General features: G+C 25.1%; 1 pseudogene; it reads right to left on the bottom strand.

The window, feature by feature from the left end:
* Nucleotides 1-4,062: 4,062 nt before the first annotated feature.
* On the bottom strand, nucleotides 4,063-6,140 carry LOC8263580 (annotated as a pseudogene).
* Nucleotides 6,141-10,862: the final 4,722 nt, after the last annotated feature.

Below are 10,862 nucleotides of genomic sequence, written 5' to 3'. Positions count from 1 at the left end.
TTGTCAACACTCGATCAGGACTATTTCACAAGCTTTCGGTGCTATTGTTCCTTTTCTTTTGTTCTTTATCTGTAACCATCGAAACAATTAACCTAGCTAGCCCATTAGAAACTGACCGATCCATCCAATTTTAGTTTTTGGTGGTGATAAACAGTGATAATCGAGCACTCACTACTGAATAACTAAATAAAGTTGTGTTTTATTATAATTAATTACAAGAATTCAAGTAGAATAAGAAAGATTCCAAAATCGTAGGATTAATTAATATCGGAATGAATACAAGGTTTACTGGAAGTAAATATTATGTCAAGAACAGGAAATAACAGTCTAATTAGAACTGAAAGTTGTGTCCAGTAAGCCAGGATAGTCCAAAACCAATAAAATTTATATTAAAGCATGAAAGTATAAGTTCAAGAGGTGCGAAATAAACTCAGAATTCTTTATATATTATATTATATTTTTTTAGTTCTTAAGGACTTAATCATCAAAAGGAATCAAATTTGATATTCTCAAATTAGAGAATTTATGAGGTAGAAGCAAGTTGATTTATATATGACGATAGCTTCCAGTCATTACATCACAATAAATGCCATAATTATAAAATCCTATACTCAAAATGTATTAATAGTTTGACACATGTGACCAAGATGAGCAGGATTGCACTTACTATATTCAAAAGCTTCCTAGCTATAGAATTTTGATTTTTCCTTGTATATTCAAATAATGTGCTTCTAGCTATGCTTGTCTTTTTCCTAACAATACTGGTCTAACTCTAGACTCGTGAAGGTTCCTGTGGATGATTGTGCAGTTATTATCTTCAGAATTGATGGATGGTAACATCAGTGAATGGACAGCTGTTTCTAACATTTTTGAGATGCTTCAATTAATCTGCAAGTTCTTGATTTTACTTTACCTGCTACATGCTTAATTGATTTTCTTATACTGTTGAAAAGTGCAGTGAGTATAAAGATTCTCTCTAGCAAGAGTTTCCATTTTGTCACGCGGTGGAGCTCAAATTCAAAATTTTTTGTCGAGAATATTAAAGTAGTGTGGAATTTTTCAGAATACTCTAGAGTAGTGTAAAAATAAAACTCACGTGACAATTTACTTTTGCTATGATAAGTTATTTTATAGCGAGAAATCAATAAATAGATGAGTTATAATCTTTCGAAAATTCGATTATGATAAAAAAATAAATGATATTGGGAGTAATCATTAGACATCTATATTTGTATAAAGTAATCAAGTAGCATCTTATATGATTTATCTATCATACACCTCTATTTGTATATAAATATTTATTTAATTATATGCCACACATATAATGTATATCTATTAAAAATTCTAGAAATTGTAGTTCTATGTCATTTTTTTTAATTTTAAATAATCTTTTAAATCATCCTAATATTTGTAAAATAACTTTTCTTCTATTTTTAAATTATATTTTTTATAAAATATTAATTACTCCTATAGTTTTTTTTTGTATTTGGACTAATTGCAAAAGTAATAATGACTTTTAGTACTTTTTGCGAATTTAATATGGCTTTCTAATTTTGACAATTTTAGTATGAATTTTATAATTTTTTACAATTCAAAAAATTGATTGAAAATTCAGTATAATCTTGTTGACATGGAGCCAAAATTGGTCCAGCTATTCCACGTAGACGCCACGTCAAGAATCTAATTACAAATCAAATCACAAACTTTAATTTATTTATTTTTATAATTTTATTACGGTTTTTTAATATTAAAAAATTAGTATATAAATTTAAACATTTAATATTTAAAATTTGATTCAATTAGAATAAGTAACTAATAAGTTTAATTAAAATAATAGAAAAATAAAAATAAAATATTTAGTAGTTAATATAAAATTTAATTGCAATAAAAAAGTTATGTATTTAATTAGACAAAGTGTGAAACCCCATAGGAACTCATCTAAAAAAATTCATACCTTATTAACACTAATAAGTAACGATCATTAACCTTATTTTTGAATAAGATTGAGATAAATTTATAACAAGTATTTACTCATATCTTATAAAGAGAAAAAAAATTAAATTATATATAGCAATTAAGTATTGGTCATGCAAAATCTTCACATAAATATTGATTATTAAAAATCATAAAAAAATATTTTAGAACCTACTCATGCATTATAATTTAAAATTAATTAATATTAATATTAAAATCACATTTATGATTTGTTTTTACAATTTTAGTAATTTAAAAATTATAAAAAATTATCACAATTTTATCCTTTTTATTTATTTATTTGTACTTTATTTTAATTAAATGCACAACTTTCTTATTGGAATTAAATTGTATGTTCAATTACTAAAGATTTTAATTTTAATTCTTCTATTGTAATTAAATTTTCTATTTACTAATTTTAATTGAGATAAATATTTGTGTATTGTTTTTTAAAATTTAAAAGTCATATGATAAAATTAAAAAGAAAAAGTTCGTGATTTTTTTTGTAATTAAGCAAAAGTGAAATTTTTGTCATAACATCTACATAGAGTAGTTCAGCCAAGTCCGACATGATGTTAATAAAATTATGTCAGATTTTTTAATCGGTGTTTTGAATTGTAAAAAATTTTAAAATTCGTGTTGAAATTGCCAAAATCAAAAAACTATGTTAAATTCACCAAGAGCGCTAAAGTTCGCAATTATTTTTGCAATTAGGCCTTTGTATTTGATAAATATTATAAAGTATCTTTTTGACCTTTTGAAATTTATATTTTCTAAAAGATTTAAAGGTCAATTTGCCTCTTCAATTTGGAGTCAATGGCCAATTTACTTGGAATATAAATTTTTGGAATTTCACCTACAATTTGGCGAAAACGGCCAATTCAGTCCAAATTCTCCAAAATTAAGAGATTGAATTCCACGCATCATGAAAAACAAATAAAAATTTAATTAAAGGACCTAATAAATAAGTAATATTCAATTTAATACTTAAAACTTTACCTTAAATGTCAAACTCAATTAAGATGAAGTTAGTAAATAATTTAAATTAAATAACAGTAATTAATTACTAATTTTCTTATCCATTTGACTAAATTATACTGAAATTATTAGAAATCAAGATTAATTATTTTTTAAAACTAAATTTTTTCTAATTTTAGTAAAAATTTAAATTTGCATGAGTTTAAATTTATTATTTAATTTAAATTTTTTATTAAAAATAAAAAATTTAATTATCTTTTGTTAGATAATATTATTAGATTATATTAAAATAAAAAAAATTTATCATACAAATTATTTTATTAAATTTAATACATAATATAAAGTTTAAGGCTCAAAATAAACTTTACTTATTCATTAGGTCCTTCATTCGCATGATGAATGGAATTCAATTTCTTAATTTTGTGGGAATTTGGTTATAATTGGCCGTTTTTGCCAAGTTAGTGGGTGAAACCAGCTAAAAAATTAAAATTTGACTAAATTGGCCATTGACTCCAAGTTGAGGGGAAAAATAAAATGTTTTTTTAAAATGTAGAAAGTTGGATAATTCAGGTTTATAATTAACTTGATCCTTATCCTATATATACATTACTAGTTATTTTACTATTCATTTTTGAATTTTTATGAGAATGTAGAATACATAGTAAAAATTCTTATATATACAATAAATATATTATCTTACAATATATTTCAAATATTATATGATAAGAACAAATATATGATAATTTATGATAATGATGATAATGACAATATTGATGATGTAATATTTTATACTTTCTACATATTAATCTAAAAATTACTAATAAATTTGTTACGTGAGGTGTCCGTCTCAGTTTCATTATAAACACATATTATTTATACATCTAAATTAATATACTCTTCAAAAAACAAGGATAAAATGATATTCTATTAAATGTAAGAAAAATATATTTATAGGGGCTAAAAAGATATTGTACTCAAATCTTGAAATGTTAAAAACTTTTAGAAGAATCAAAAAGACATTTTATAAAGATTATGAGGATTTAAAAGGATATTATTTGAATGATATCGCTGGCATGTGTAAGCTCTTTCTGCCTTCTTTTACCCCTTTCATCTTAGAATCGTCTTAATTGATCTATTTAAGCAACAAATACAAGATGGCAATTTTTCTGTCTCAATGACAGAACAAATGAGTCCTTACAAGTACTTAATTTTACAGATGCAAATCATGTGAAGTGAGGGTAACAGAAACCTGAATTTTCCCTACACTTATTTGTTTAGCTGCATACAATAGGCATAGCCAAGAAAGAAATTCATAATCATAAAATCTTGAGAAGCTTCATATACATTGAACAGAAAAGCTCCACAAAGATAACTATTTGGTCACCAAAAGCCTTAGTTAATTATGAATTTCTTCCTATGCATCGACTAGTGTTTTAATATTGTAAGGACTTATGATCTTAGGATTTCCACTCCACATGAGCTCAGCAAGTTGATTATTGAACTTCTCTGTTGGATGACCACCATCAAAGAACAAATATTCACTTGGATTATCACATAATTCATACTCTTTTATCGCTCCCATCCCACCACATCCTCCCGCTCCTCTATATGGTCCAAAGCCACAGCAGGCCGCTTTCCCTTCCTTGAAACCTTTCAAGATGCAATGCAAGCATGTAAATTAGAATAAATATCATGGTCTGTTAATGGTGTCCCAAAATTTGGAAAATCCTAGTCTCACTTACCATACTTTGAAGGGTTGTTAACTCTTTCACTCGCTGAACTATAGACATCAAAATTTGAATACTTAAATCCTTTTAGCTGCTTCTTTAGCTCCCTAAGCACCTTAGCAAGTGCCTTATTGTGTAATTTTACTAGAACTAAAACTTGTTCCCTGAAGCCAATTAAGGTATTTGTATGTTCAAGTGCTCTCAATGAAGGTAGAAAACCCAAGTCCTGCAAGCTCAAAATTCCAAATTTTCTTCCGCCAATCTTATATACTTCCTGATACATGTAATTGCAAATCATAATTAAGATATAAGATCAAATCGGGGAGGCAAAACAGAGTAGAGGAAGAAGGGAACTAAGCATGTAATTACTTTGATTAAAGTGGTCAGGTTACCAATAACCATCCCAACGTACTGTTTTCTGGTGTAGTGCTGAAGTATAATGGAGTTGTGAGGAAAGGTTCTGCGTAATCATTGCTGCCAATGCTGAATATATAAATGGCTTTGGAATATAATGCCTTGGTCTTTGTACTGCCTAGTTTCTGCTTTAGCTGCTTTTCTAAATTCTTGAAGTAACTGAGCTGACTATTGAGGTCTATCACCTACCAAAGAAACGAAGTCCAAGAGTGGAACCCATGTTCACTCATAAAATGCTCAATAGTGGAAAGCATTAGACAGCATGCAGCAGGGAAGCATCAAATTTTAATTATAGCTCCTCAAGATTCTTAATTCGCTACCGCCAAGAGAAATGCATATAAGAAGCCTAATTAAGGAGTCAGGTCATTTACCATTCCTTGGTAAGTACCAACAAGAGCACCAGCTCCCCCTGATGCAAAATTTACTCCATTTGTGAACTGATGGTTTCCGGGCTGAAGATAAGGCGGAATCAATGGAAGTTCCAAATACTCAGCTGGGGCAAATTTGCGGAAGAATTATTATCATTATTATATGTACTTTCTCTGGTAATTCAGTACTAGCTAAAAGATGATGTAAAATGATAGAAGCAAAGAATTGCAGGATAACTAACCAATAAAATCTGGAATTATTCGACCATCAGAGAACCTTCCTGTCGGATACTTAAAGAATGTTTCCCCGTAGGGGAAGAAATTTGCACGGCCTGCTGCATTTTTAAGGTAGTTATTGTTTCCGGCATCGAACAGTGAATCACCGAAGATGAATAAGGCAGCAGAACGGTTGTTGGGTGATGGGATCAGATGACTTTGTGATCTGCTGCTTGTGATAAAAAGACATGAACTGAGAAACAAGAGATAAAATAAACTTGCCATCTGTATGTTGGTTTATCACATACTCTTTATTCACCTTATCTTCCACTCTTATTTAGGAGATTCTTCTACCTATGTAATATTTTTTCTTTTGGTTATTCAGGTTCTGGATGCTCTTCGGAATTGAATATTGATATGGTTTGATTTTCTATTTTTCCTCTTTAAGTCTGTTCAAAGACAATCTTATCCATATCTATATATCGTTCCGACCAATATTGATAGGTCATTTTTTCCTTTTCAATCTGTTAAAATGTGTAACCCACTTTCTTTTTTAATTATTAATTAAATGTCTAAAATATCTTTTTTAATTGATATAAATATCAATATCTATAATCAATTTCTATTTATATGATTTTAAAATTATAATCAATTCTAATATAAACTTTTTTATTTAAATCTCAAAAAGCATTGATTTTAGATTATTGTATATGCATGAAAAGATCTATCTAAGTATATTAATAAGAAAATAGTTAAAAATAATGGTATTAATAGGAAAATACTAAATTTTTTAATTCCTATATAAATTGAAAATTATCTATTTTTTATGGAAGGGGTATTGATTTATCACATACTCCTTATTCACCTTATCTGCCCGAGATTCTTTTACCTATGTAATATTTTTCTTTCGGTTATTCGGATTCCGGATGCTTTTCAGAATTGAATATCTATATGCTTTGATTTTTTTTTCCTTTTCCTCTTTAAATTTGTTCAAAGACAACCACTGGTTGAATTCTGATTATATATATATTTCCTTAATTTTGATAGACTATTTTTTTCATTTTAATCTATCCAAAAAATATAGGTCACTTTTTTTTTAGTTATTAATTTAATAGTAAAATGTGTAAAATATCTTTTATTAATTAATATAAATATCAACACTTATAATTAATTTCTATTTATTTAACTTTAAAATTACAAATTACTATATAACTTTTTAAGTTCAATGTAAAAAAAAATTTATTTAATCTCAAAAATTATAAATAGGTTGATAACTCTACCAATATTTAAATTATTATACATGCATTAAAAAGTCTATTAAAAATACTTTAATAAAAAAATAATAGTATTAATTGAAAAATGCTAATTTTTTTAATTCTTGTTCAAATTGAAAATGACCTATCAAAATTGGATAAAAAGAGTATTAAATTATAAGACAAACACCTTTTGACATGTGTCACTATTTTGATGGCATATAAGATTTCTATTATAATATATATATTTATTTTTGACATATAGAATTTAAATTTACATATAATTAATAATATTTTATTAATCTATTAATTTATAAGTTTACATTTCTATTTAAATAATAATCTTAATTCTAAAAATAATATTTTAATTATATTTTTAAATATTTTTCATCGAGATTCTAAGTAAAGTCTTGTGGTAGATAAATTCAACAAGTACACATATCGCAATAAATAATAAAGAGTTAATATAAATATCATTCTCATGAGAAGATTGATATCAAGTATCAACCCTAATTATATTTCCAGAATCTAACGAGATCGAATAATTGAAATTGAATAAATAACTTACAAGAAAAGATAATTTAAAACTAGACTAATTTCTTTTAAAAATCTAATTATTAAAAACTAGAGCCGTATTTGTTCACTATCTATTACTCGAATTATAAAATATTTTTACAATTTAAATTCTTAACTTAGTTAAGGATAAATCACTCAAATTACTTAGAGTTTCTTTACAGCTCATTTAAGAATACCAAAGTTAATTATAATCTATTTTTATGTTCACATCAATTAACTAGGATCTATTAAATTCCTTAGCAATTTATTACTTTTCGAAGGATACATTTATTTTCATGATCAAAGTTCTTAAGTTTTACAAGTCTATAATAAATTATGCAACTAATGAAATATGCTTAAGAGTATTTATTTAATTAGGCCTAAAATTAAATATAAGAATAATTAAAACCAATTCATAAAATTGACTGAAAATTAAATTATTAAAAATAAATTAAAATCCAAATAAGTAATAGACTAGCTGTACAAATTCAAATCTTAAAAGGAGTTTACCTGCACATATTTACGGTAATACACAAAAATATCATTAAAAAATTAGAGAAAAAATTAATTTAAACTCTTGCATCTTTACACAAATTTTCTTGATCTCCTTATATGTGTCTTTTAAAGTTTTGTCTCTAAAACGATGATGATAAAAAATAGCTATTTATCTCCTTTTTATATCCTAGATTTAAATGAAACTTTATATTGCCTTAAATTTTTGAATTTCTTTTGAAAGGAATGGTTTTTGAACATGGTCATGTCACGTCCTTTATTTTACTGCACTACTTGGAACACGCCCATGTGTGATCCTATGCTAAGCTTTCACAATTTTTTCGATTCAAGTAAAAGCGATCACACTTTCAAGCATGCCCATATGAGTTGGCAGAAATGAAAATACTCTTGCAATTTTAAACAATTATATGCTTCATTAGAAGCATTAAAACGCGATAAAAATACATATACTTTTTTATTTATATTTTAGTCATATTTGACCACCAAAACTTTATTTTATAAGTAAATATTTATGATTGTTTTATTAGAATTTATTGTCATAAGAATACATCTAGTGCAAATTTGTAAAAAAATAACAGATGAGAATTAGATTAAATTTCAAAATACTAGTGTTATAGTTTTTTTTAAGATCTTCTGATTTTATAAAATAATAAGTATTATTTATTTTAATTTAAATATTATCTAATTCAAAAGTTAGGGTAGTTGCATCTATAAGGCGGGCAAGCATCTAATTTAATTGGAATGCACTTGAAACTCATTGAGGCTGCAATTTGTGAGGACTTTCCCCTTTTAATACTGAGTTAATTCTTTGGGAGTTTTGGCGTGGAATCCACACTAATAATGTCTGATTTTATAAAAATGGCTAATTATAAAAATAATTGCAATTTTTAGCTTTTATTGTAAATTTCATATGATTTTTAGTTTATATAATTTCTAATATATATTTTTACAATTTAAAGTATTAATTGAAAATTCAAAGTTGGCTGAACTACTTTATATAGGTGCTACATTAAAAATTTCATGAAAAATCAAAATAAATTCTTGATGTGTCGTCTACATATGTGAGTAGCTCAGTTAATTTCAATTCTACGCCAGTAAAATTATATCAAATTTTTAATTGGTATTTTAAATTATAAAAAAATTATAAATTTTTTATAAAAATTATAAAAATTATATTAAATTTATAAAAACACTAAAAGTCATAATTGTTTTTGTAATTAGTCCTATAAAAATTATAAAATATATAAAAATATAGTTGTGAGTATAATATATATTTCACTCTCTCTTTCTATATATATATATATATATATATGGATAGATTTTTTTACACATTTGACTTTTGAAGTACCATAATTATTAGGAAATAATCGATTTCAAGCTCTAAATATGAGTACCAAAGACGGTCTAATGATTGACATGAGAGGTCCTTTTAGTGTTCTAGTTGGGAGGACGATTCTAGGACTAATTTTCAACATGCTTGAAGAACTTATTGATGATTTAGGCCGTGTAGATATTCGCGCAACATCCCTTGTACATAGATCTAGACTGCTTTTATTCCTATTCTCAACCCATGAATAATATAAATTTAAAGTTTTCTTTCTTAATTCCAAGAACTTCTTTTTTGTTTCATGCCTCATTTCACATGAAACCTCAAAATGACTCAATTTTATTATATTTCATCTATTTTTTAATTTTTTTATTTAATATCTTTTTAGTGTCATTGCTATAAAAGATGTTGTTTCTCGTCTATCTCTTTCTATTTCTGTTTATATATATTATATAATTTAAAAATCATCATGTAATTAGTATATATATTAAACTTAAACAAAAAAATCTTCAAAATATGAATATAAAAATTATTGAAAAAAAGTGCTCCAGATGGCACCGACATTTTTAAAGGACGAAAATATTTCTTGTTGAACACGTTTCCTACACGTGTTCTATATGCGTATAATATGTATTACGTGTTTTATAGACATGTTGGGACGAGTCGTTATATTCCAGATGTGGGTTCATGTAACATTAAGAACCTGAGTTATTTTACACTTCTTTGTCCTTCTAATTTCAATGTGTTCTCTTACCTTATATTTTAACTTCTTGTTTTTAACTTTTCCTTATTCTTTTCTTGAATGTTTTTCTTATCCTTCTTTTATCCATTATCTTTATTAATTTTACTAATTTATTCTTTATTTTGGTTTAATCTTTATATTTTCAATGTATTTTATATTTACTCTTTAATACTAAATTCTTTTAACAACATGCTAGTATTTTTATATATAAAATTACAGATACCAAAATCAAACTTTATGTGTAAATAAAACTTTATTAACTATTTAATTCCTCTATAAAAAACACTTCAATATTATATATATATATATATCTTAAATTACATTACATCTTATATTTTTAAATTTAAATTTTAATACTTTATTAATTTTTTAAATTTAATAGTAATAATAATAATACATTAAGTTAATAATTCCATATTCAAAAATATAAATTACAAAACACAGATATAAACTATAAACACTAATTTATCAATTAAAATTATAAACATCAACCATAAAATTATAGGTTCATAAATTAAAGATAATATATTGATAAATTATGAATTATATATTTCTATTTATATTTGAGATTTATTAATTCAGAAATTCATATGAAAATTATAAATTTACAAGTAGAAAATAAAAAAAAATTAAATTATAAACTACAGGCTTTTCATATGTTAACTAATAAATTTAAATATAATATTATAATTTAAAATTTAAATACAAATGTCAAAATAAAATAAAAAGAAATATTAAAATAAAAACTGGTCGTAATGCAGAGTGTTCAAAATATTGCAAGAATTTGAATTATTG

This window comes from Ricinus communis, chromosome 8 (assembly GCF_019578655.1).
Source record: "Ricinus communis isolate WT05 ecotype wild-type chromosome 8, ASM1957865v1, whole genome shotgun sequence".
NCBI lineage: Eukaryota > Viridiplantae > Streptophyta > Magnoliopsida > Malpighiales > Euphorbiaceae > Ricinus > Ricinus communis.
This window is presented reverse-complemented; position numbering and strand designations above follow the sequence as displayed.